Below are 10395 nucleotides of genomic sequence, written 5' to 3'. Positions count from 1 at the left end.
AAACTCTTTGAACTTTTCAAAGGTTTCTGACTTATGTTTGATTAAGTATACATAACCATATCTACTATCATCATTAGTGAAAGTCACATAAAATCGATTAGAATCTCTTGTGGTTGCTCTGAAGGGTCCACAAACATATGTATGTATGAGGTCCAACAAACCCTCACCTCTTTCACAAGACCCTGTGAATGGTGATTTTGTCATCTTTCCCAAAAGACAAGATTCACACACATCATCTGATTTTAGGTCAACTGATTCCAACACTCCATCCTTTTGGAGTTGGACTATGCGTTTCTTGTTAATGTGTCCAAGACGACAATGCCACAAGCATGCCTTGTCTACACTATTAGACAAGTCAATATTAAACACACTATTTCCTAAGCTATCAACACAAGTCACTGTTTCATACACACCATCAAAAGGTAAAGCTTCAAACACGAAAACACCATTCTTATAAACAAAAATTGAACCATTCAAATCATTAAAAGAATATTTAAAAACTTGTCAGAACAATGCATGAAATGAAATAATGTTTCTCGTCATCTCAGACGAATAGCAACAATTCAATAAATCTAATCTAACATCATTACTAAGAAAAAGTTGATAAACTCCGATCTTGGTCACTGGTGAAGATTTCTTGTTTCCCATGATCCAGTTTATCCTTCCTCACTTTCCTTTAGCCCCTGCAAATCAGAGCAGATGTGAAAACCCCATCCTGTATCAAGGACCCATGAACGAGAAGATAATGAGTTATTAGAAGAAACAATGTAAATACCTGCCGAAGATGGCTTCACTTTGCCATCTTTGATATCCTGCAGATATTGTGGGCAGGTTCTCTTCCAATGCCCTTTTTTATTGCAATAAAAGCAAATAGCATCCTTTGGATCAGAAACATGGGGAATGGTAGCATTAGGCTTAGCCTTTGGGCCACCGCTAGATGACTCGACTTGGACCTTTCCCTTCTAGTTTTGCTTAGGAGGACCTTTCTTCTTTTTCCCCTTTCCCTGTCCAATAGCTAATACAGGAGCACTTACAGGAGTGGAGGCTATACTTTTACCCTTTATCCCTGCTTCAGCAGTCTGCAACAAGTTGTGCAATTGGGCCAGTGTCTGCTCAGTGTTGTTCAAATGGTAAGTTAGGATAAATTGACCATAACAATCGGGCAATGAGTTCAAGACCATGTCAATGGCCAATTCCTCATCAAAGTGAATATTGAGCTTGACCAAACGCTCTATGTAGCGTTGCATTCTTTCCACATGAGATACAACCAACTCCCCTTCTTTCATCTTGCAAGCCATGAGTGACTTGACTATTTCAAACTTTTCTTGACGAGCTCGCTTATGGTACTTTTCCATAAGGTCCTTGTTCATCTCAAAAGGCCAGTAGTCCTCATAGTACCTTTGTAGTTCTGGGGACATGGTTGTGACCATGATGCATGCCACTTTGGTAGCATCATCATAGTGCTTCTTGTAGGCAGCATACTCTTCGGGAGTGGCTTTGGACTCATCAAGTTCTTTGAGCTCCTTTTCAAGGACATATTCTCTGTCCTCAAATCGAAGCGCCATTTTGATGTTACACATCCAATCGTTATAGTTAGAGCCATCCATAACGACTTTGGAGCAAATGTTGAGTAAAGAGAAGTTGTGGCTGGAGGATGATGAAGCAAAAGTTTTTACAGGAGTAGACATCTGAAAAGAAAGATAGTTTTAGTTAGATTTCAAGACACCTCAATATAATAACCCAAAGATATCATATTAAGGTTAGGATCCAACTATGGATATTTACAACTTAGAAATGGGATGCCGAGATCCAAGTTTAAATCTCATAAAGGTAGGTGAATGACGATTCACCAATTCCACCATTAGACAAAATAAACGAAGTGAAATTCCTAATTCCTTTTGAGATACATTGAAACTATTCAACGACATGTTTTAATCTCGGATTATGCTCTTCTATTTGTGACTGGGATGCCGAGGATCACAAACTAGATGTGAATAACCATGCAAATGTGCTTGGTAACCTCATTGTCTTTATCATTAACTATTGATGTACCGGTAAACCACACACGCTCCATCAAAATGATAATTATGAGATACCCATTACTACTCTTTATTAGCGCCTATTAGTGTGTTGGTAATCCACACACGCTCCACTAACGACCAATAAAGCATAATGTGCAATTTCATGGATTAACATACTTTTCACATTTTTCCTAAAGTAACTAGAGTTGGGATTTTGTAAAATAATGTTCTAGTACTTTCTTTAATAACATTATACTTTTAATGAGATGTAGTTGTCCTATCAAATCCATTCTGCTAACGACCCTCCACTAATCAAGGAAGCGGTGGGTGAGAGTGGACACCCATTCAACTACCATTTTATAGGCAATTTCCTTATACCCCCTTATAGATTAGCTTCGTGAATGAGGCATACTAGCGATTTGACTGACCATAGTCTTATACATATATAATATTTAACTTTTAATTATAATATATATATATATATATATATATATATATATATATATATATATATATATATATATATATATACATAAGGTGTGTTTTAAACTTTTTAAAACTTTAGGGTTTATATATAAATTTCGAAAACTAAGACATTAATTTTAAATTTAAAATAAACCAAATAACTAGATTTAATATTTATCTATTAATTAACTTTTAATTAATTAATTAAATCTTGTAATGATTATCTAATTAAATTAAACAATTAATTTAATCCTAATCCAAATCCCTCTAGATTTCGGAAATTAGGGAATAGGATAATTTCCTTATTTTTCTCAATTATCCAATAAGGCAACTATTATCCAAAACAAAGACAAACTAAAAGGGACTAGCAAATTTCGAAATTTTAAAGGAGGAGGCTAGGGTTTCCAAAACCTTAACCCTAATTTCGATTAGGGTTCATGGAGGCTAGGGTTTTTCGAAAACCCTATGAACCAAAACCCTAAAATCAAAATATTAGCCTTTAGGGTTTAATGGCTATAAACCATAATTTGCAATTCAACTATTATAGCTATTCAATTTAAACAAAACCAATCGCTCTGATACCACTGTTGGGTTTTAGGTAAAACAAATAAACTAGAAAACAATTCCTAAGTTCACATGCAACCTACGTTGGATCTATGTTTTAACTATTGAACATATAACTTTGAATTGCAAACAAGAACCCTAGAGGAGAGAGGCTATTTTCGAAAATAACTAACTAGGGTTTAAGAGTTACATTCCTTTCAATTGTTATAGTAAACAATTGATAATCCTCTTGAACTTGATCTTCTTGGAAGCCTAGCACCACAAATGTAATGCCTCTAATGGAATCACACCCAAGAACTAGCAAGAAGGAAACTTGAAGGAGAGAGGGTAGCGTATGCAAAAATCGGCCTAGGGTTTCTTCTAAGGTAGGAGTGGCCGAATTTAGGAACTGGGAGGCTCCTTATATAGCTGAGAGATCTAGGGTTTTGGGAAAACCCTAATACTCCTTTGCTTGGGGCCTAAGCTAATCCAAAGGCCTTATCCAAAGCCCCTTGGACGAAATCCTTAGGGTTTCCCCTATATATTTCGTCCACCTCCCTCCAAGGAGGTTCTGGAGCCTTCCACATAACTATCTGATAATTGCAAACTAGTCCCTGCACTTTATAATTAATACTTTTAAACCCAAAATTAATTATGATTAATTTCTGGCTAACTATTAATTAAACATAATGATTTCTAATTAATATATTAATCTTTTAACATATTAATAAATCATTTATATTAATTTATCAATCTTATAAACTAATATCTCTCATTTCATAATTTCCTTATCTAGTTGCTAGGTTTGAGGGCAACCCAAAAGGACTGTGCTGCTATCAATTCAGGTACATACCAATTATAGTTATGGGCTTAGACACCTAATCCAACAAAAATAAGAAAACACAATACAATTCCACATTTCCAATGTACATCGTATGATCATAATACTTGAACACAAATGTAGCTGAATGCTACATTACATCTCATTCATTGAATAAATTTGATAAAAGAACTGAGTGTTCAAAACTCTTGACAACTTAGTTTGAGTTTAATGTTAGCACAATTCTTCATCACTCTTCAGTGCAAGTGATTTAAAACGATTGTTTCTTAGGCCTTATGCAATACCGACCACGAAGGCATTCATGGTTGACGTGGCCACGGTCATGGTCCGTGCACACCAACCCGACCATTAGTGGTCGAACATTTTCATGGAGGATTGTTGTACCGAAGGCGAGAAACAACACCCAATGAGGGCTTCTTGACCTTTTAAGGCTTTAACTGGCCGTTTCAGTGACCATTTTTCATTTTTTTTAAAACAACCATTTTACCTATATAAAAACCATAATGTATAACCTCATTTCTTACACCATTCTTCTTTTTTCTCTATTAAACAATTACACACAACTTTATTTACAACCAAAAACCATGGATCCCAATCAAAATACCCCCCACCCCCAAACCATCGAAACTTTAAACCCGATAACACTTTTGCATTAGATACAACTATCTGCCAATTCCCGACCATGGAATCACCTTAAGGTGGTTTTATGAATTTGCTCCAAACCAGTTCCCTATCCAACAAACATAACTTTTCCAACAACAATTTCAAGCTTTCCCAGCCTATCAACAACAATTCCACCCCGATTTCGTATACCAATAACAACCTTTCCAACCATAACCACAATAATCATAACTACCACCTTCACAACCCCCTCTTTCGCTGAATCTTGTGTCGAAAACACAACCTTCACCACCAATACAACCAATAGGGTTCCATGGACAAAAGAGGAAGAAGAAAAACAAGCAGATCCATGGGTATCAGCTTCATGAGACCCAATTGAAGGAGATAGTTAAACCTTTAATTGTTTTTGGGAGAAAGTGAGAACCGTGTTTTACGAGTTAATGGGAAGTGAAAGTCGAAATCTTGATCAAATTAGCTCGAAGTGGCGCGATTTTAGACTAAAATATATCGAATTTGAAGGAATTTACAACAACCTCAACAACCTACATAAAAGCGGTTCAAACGATTTCAATGTGTTTAACGTGGCCTTGAAAAACAACGCCAATCGCAAAGATTTTCCATATCTCAAACCATGACTCAATTTGAAAGATGCTCCAAAATGGAAAGAGCAAACCGAAGGAACTTCACAAACCTCTTATGGTTCAAAGTGTTCAAGAGACCCCGATGCAACTTCCCAACAATCGGACGGGTGGACACACATCGCCATCAACAATGATCCGATAGATCTTAAAGATGAGCAACCTCTTCGTCGACTCGTTGGGATAAATAAAGCAAAAAAAGCGTGTTCGTCGGCTTTGGTATCTAGCGTTATGGATCATTTGGAGACAAATTTGATCGACATGTCTAAATACAAGAAATCAAGGCGGAGATAGTGAGTCTAGTGGAATAAAAAATGATAGAAGTGCAAACATCATTTCAATAGGCAAAAACGACGCTTCAAACAAATACCGATATGGAGATTTTGAAGATGAAAGCGGATGATCTCAAAGGCGAAGATTTTGAGATATTTCTCACAATGAAAGAATCTGTTCAAACCAGATATAAGAATATGGAGTAGTTTTTTTATTTATGTTTGATATTTTTAGGTTATTTTTTGAACGTTGTGTTTTTTTTAAGTAATGTAATTTTTTTTAATGTAATGTGGTATTTTAATTCGATGCAAAAACTAGTTAAAAAAACAAAATATGTATTTTTAATGTATTTTTGAATTAAATTTAATTAAAAGAAATGATGTGGAGTGGTGTGGTGTGTTAGTGATAGGTATCCCATGGTTTTAATGATAGGATGTAGTGATACGGTGACACTCACCACTATAGTGGTGGGTATTATGGATGAACTTAGACTCAATTTCTAGGAGCCGATTGCCAAGAAAATAAATGTTTCTACATTCTAGGAGCCAAATTATTATTATTACTGACAACATTGCGTGAATAACCGTTGTTAGTATTGCAGTCGTCCGATCTTCAATCATATCCGTGTAAACTCACTATTTACAAGGATTTTTTCTAGTTTCTTCCAACTCCTTCATGCATCCATGCCTCACTCTCTCAATAACTGCTAATTAGTTTTATTGAAGAACTGCAGCCATGTATCCCACCACATCTTCAACCATCCACTTCTTCATATAATGTATCCTTCTTGAACTCCACTTCTCTGTCTTTGTCTGCGTCTTTGCTCCATGAAACTGATAACCGCATCACCCGATGTGCTCTAATTCTCTCCACCACGTTCTTTTAACCATATCCCTTTATCACTCCAAACTCTACATATAAATATTCAGGGAGAGAGAGAGAGACCGGTTGTTGCTCTCCTTTCCCCCACTCTATCACAAATCATTTTTCCCCGATTTCTCACGACAACAAAGATAGCTATGAAGCCCACTGAATTTGCCCCTAATTTGATTGATTTTTACATGTACATTTCCTTCAATAAATTGTTCCTCCCACGTTCTAGCTCGTCCCTAAGCCTACATGAAATTATTGATCTTACTAGCGAGGTTCGGGAACATAAATAAAAAAGCATAAGGAATTAAATTGAGGTTTGCTTTTTCTATATCTTCCACATCTTAATTTCATGTCTTTTTCTTCCTCTAACCTCTCTTCTATAAATTCTCTACAATCGACTTTTTGTTACAATCTATATGGGTTTTGATTTGGCCTCTTGGGATTCTGTTTCAAGGCATTTCTCGATTTCCTTGCATATTTGTTCTTATTTGTTTCTAATACATAGACAGTGCATACCAACTATTTATGGAAATGCCCAAGTGAAACTGGATTTTTCATTTTTTCTAGAATTAAGGTTTGGATATGTATGCTTCAGTTTGTTGTTGTTGGTGGTGATAGAACTACTTGTGTGGAGTTTGTAGCCGAGATCCATGATTTTGTTTATGAGGATTTGGTGAGATTGTATCAAGTGTTAAAGATTTGGTCAAAATATCACTTCTTGAGGCAACTAACCATATACTTAACATGTAAGTCTTTCTACTGGTTCACTATATTGATTTGTTTTAGTTGTTTAAGAGCTAAATGCAAGAAACATAAACTAACTTTCATTTGTTTGTTTATTATAGGATATTACTCTCATTTCGTTTTCTTACAATATCATATTTTCAATCTTTATCTTACTAAGAACTTGTACTTTATAAGATTATTCTTTGTATTTGGATAATGTTTCCATCATCTGAAAATGATAGTTGCACCCATGTGGATCTTACTTTACAGGTCTTGATTTCATCGTATAAGCAAGAAGTTTATTTGTGAGATAGTTGTTGAAGGCTTGTGGTGTGTTTTAACCTTTAACCTTATGTTTTTATCTTTTTTTTTTATATAGTTGTTTGAGTTTCTATTAACAATTTTTGGTTATAAAAGGTTTGTGAAAGTAAATAAATTTTTTACTCATTTCAAGATTTCAATACATGCTCATTGTATTTGCATAAATGATCATCTATTTTGTAGTTCCCCTTGCAGTAATAAAAGTTACTTAACAAATCGAACATGAGACCAGGAAACACTATATTAAATGGTTTCTAAAAGAAAAATAATAGATATAAGTGGGTCATCAAATTCATGTACTTCTAAGTCCTTGTGGTAGTTTGTTTATGTTATGACAATAACATAAACGTAATGAAAGAATATTCTGGCAAAGTAGGAATCTTTGTTGCCTTCTGATACTTGAAAATTAAAAAAACAAAATAAAAATATATATAAAGTAAAAAGTCTAAATGAATATGTTTTATTTAGGTGTTAAATAAGCTCTACTTATGGGAAAAAAATCCAAAATCAAAGACTTTAAGCTCGATCTCCAAAGATTACATGAATATCAACAACTTTCTAAAGATGGCATTTTACCATATTTACATTCCATTAAGTTTTATTTATTTTGTCATTGACAAGTTTACAAAATTGTTTACTTCCGGGGTGACATCATATGAGACCATCATTTATATGCCATCACACATATTACTATCAGAAAGTAAATTAAATAACTAATGAATTTTGTTCTTTTCAGTGACAACTTTTTCATATGGACTGGGTAGTTGGAAAACTTACCATGTCAAGGATAATCAATTAGAGGTGATTGATATTACGATGATGGGATAACAGAGTAAATGATTAAGTTTAGTGATTTCCAGGTGGCTAACAAAATAAAGTCTATGTAGATCTCCATTCACCATTTATTTTTTTTAACAAATAATAGCAACACACTTTTCTTTTTAACCTATATTTGTTTTTTTAATTTCTCTCTCATTTAATCTATGATTATTCTATATATATACAGGAATTCAATTATGTTGATCATGAACCTGGAGTAGAAGGGTTTATTTGGAAAAAAATTGTTTATTAATGGACACTTTGCTCTTAAAAAAGCTGAGATGTAGATATAACAATAATGAGTTTAGAATTTGTAAAAAAAATGTAAAGCAGAATTTGTTGTATAGATTATTTGTGAATAGTCGTGACTTAGGTATGTCCATTAAGTAAGAAATAAAAGCATGGTAATACTTCAGAATGAACCGTTATTCTTCAGTAATTTGAGACTATTATATGTGCAATCATGGTAAACTATAAGTAGGATATATGTTTAAGTTCATGTATGTGCTTATTTTATATTATGTGAAATTAGCACCTTACTTTCATGCAAAGTACTTTATAATGTGGATGTTGGGAATTTTGTTGAAAGACTTGACATAGAGTGAAAATTTAATGTGTATTTGTATTTTTAGCATTGACTTGATCATTTTTGTCTTTCACGGTGTTAATAATATAAGTATAATACCCGACCAACATGTCAATAATAACAACATACTTGTTTGTGTTTGATGCCGATTACTCGCCAAGTAGTAGGTTTGGCTTTTTGACCAATAAAGAGGACAAGTCAGAAAGGTATATACATACTGTTCACTTCATTCTTTCATTTTGTTTTTGGTCTTGTGCATCTTCAGATTTAACAGTCTTGCTGTAAATTTTATTGAAATGACCATTTTTACTTTATGTCTTTTATTCACAACAGATGCAATAAAAAATCTTTATCGAGAACTAATAAGGTTATTATTGCAAGAAATAACAACATACTCTCATTCAATTGTTTATTACACCATTTTACTTTCAAATTAACCACCTTTTTTTAGCTAATTGCAAGAAATAACAATGTACTTTATAGTTGTTGTAAGTTATAGCTTTCTACTTTTTTTATTTTTTTTCTATTCGAGCTTTGGACTTTCACATATTTTTTTTGAATGTGTATGAGTTGAAGTGTTGTCTTTTATTGATGGTTGTTGATTGGGCTATATTATATTTATAATCTAACAACTTATAATTTTTTTTTTGGAAAAATAAGATACTATGGTTAATAGTGTTAGTTAATGATTTTTACTTTCTTTGAGTTTTTTTGTGATTATCTTAACCTGCTGATAATGGACCGGCAATTAAAAATAATGACTAGATATTGATTTTTTTGACAACGTTGATTATTTTCTTGTGAAAAGTGAACTCATTTAGGAATCAATTTGGGATGTAATTAAACAATAACTTTCACTTTTTTTTTTGTATTTAACTTAAGTTCATTTAATTGTGTGTTAATCAATTGTTATCACTTTTATTTTATTGTCTTTTAATGTTTTTTTTTTCATTCATGTATTTTTTGATTGGGTATATTTGTTATTGTACCATGCTAATATGAGAATAAATTACAGAATGATACAGAAGAAAGTAAAATCAATATTGTTTTTATTACACTGATCCACCGTCCACCGGACCGGTATAGGATTAGTTTCTCTAAGCCGCGTAAGGAAAATAAACAAGGGTTTTTTTTTTATTAGCAATAGTCCACATGTCGGAAGATATAGAATAGTCTTTCAAATTTTTGGTTTTGATGCGTATGTATTTTATGTATGGGCTCGACCCACTTTATGTGGTATACCAGATTTCCTCTATATCGCATCTACCGTATAATATTGTTTTAATGAGCGAGATGTCTTTCATCCTATACACAACTTTACTAGGTAAATAAAATTATAACTTTTAAAATGGATTTCATCACTTCTTGATAAGAAAAGATGATAAACAATGATACGGATCCTAGGTGGCAAGAGAAAATGGATGATAAAGACATCATTCGGCTTAGCCTTATGCAATTGTCATTCCTCAATTTCTCCCGTTTCCTTGAATTCTCGAACAACGACCTGAAAACTAGCCTTGTTGCCTTGATTTCTCGAATGACGACCTGAAAACTTACATCGTTGTCTTGATTTCACGAACGATGACCTAAAAACTAACTCCATGACACTTAAATAAATAAATACATTCTTACTAAATTAACATAAAAATACAACAATTTAGATCTAAA

At 33.3% G+C, this 10395-nt stretch overlaps 1 long non-coding RNA gene across 2 annotated transcripts; it reads left to right on the top strand.

Annotated features, from left to right (window-relative positions):
* Positions 1-5974: 5974 nt before the first annotated feature.
* Positions 5975-8602, top strand: LOC145058537 (uncharacterized). 2 transcript variants are annotated; one of them, XR_013686416.1, is made up of 3 exons: positions 5976-7021; positions 7272-7331; positions 8059-8602. It is a non-coding gene; the product is annotated as an uncharacterized LOC145058537 (long non-coding RNA). The 2 variants fall into 2 exon arrangements; XR_013686415.1 differs by having other exon boundaries at positions 5975-7021; positions 7272-8602.
* Positions 8603-10395: the final 1793 nt, after the last annotated feature.

This window comes from Lactuca serriola, chromosome 6, assembly GCF_051521515.1.
Source record: "Lactuca serriola cultivar US96UC23 chromosome 6, Lser_US96UC23_V15, whole genome shotgun sequence".
Lineage (NCBI taxonomy): Eukaryota > Viridiplantae > Streptophyta > Magnoliopsida > Asterales > Asteraceae > Lactuca > Lactuca serriola.
Note: the sequence above shows the minus strand (reverse complement) of the source record. Positions and strands in the feature narration are given on the sequence as shown.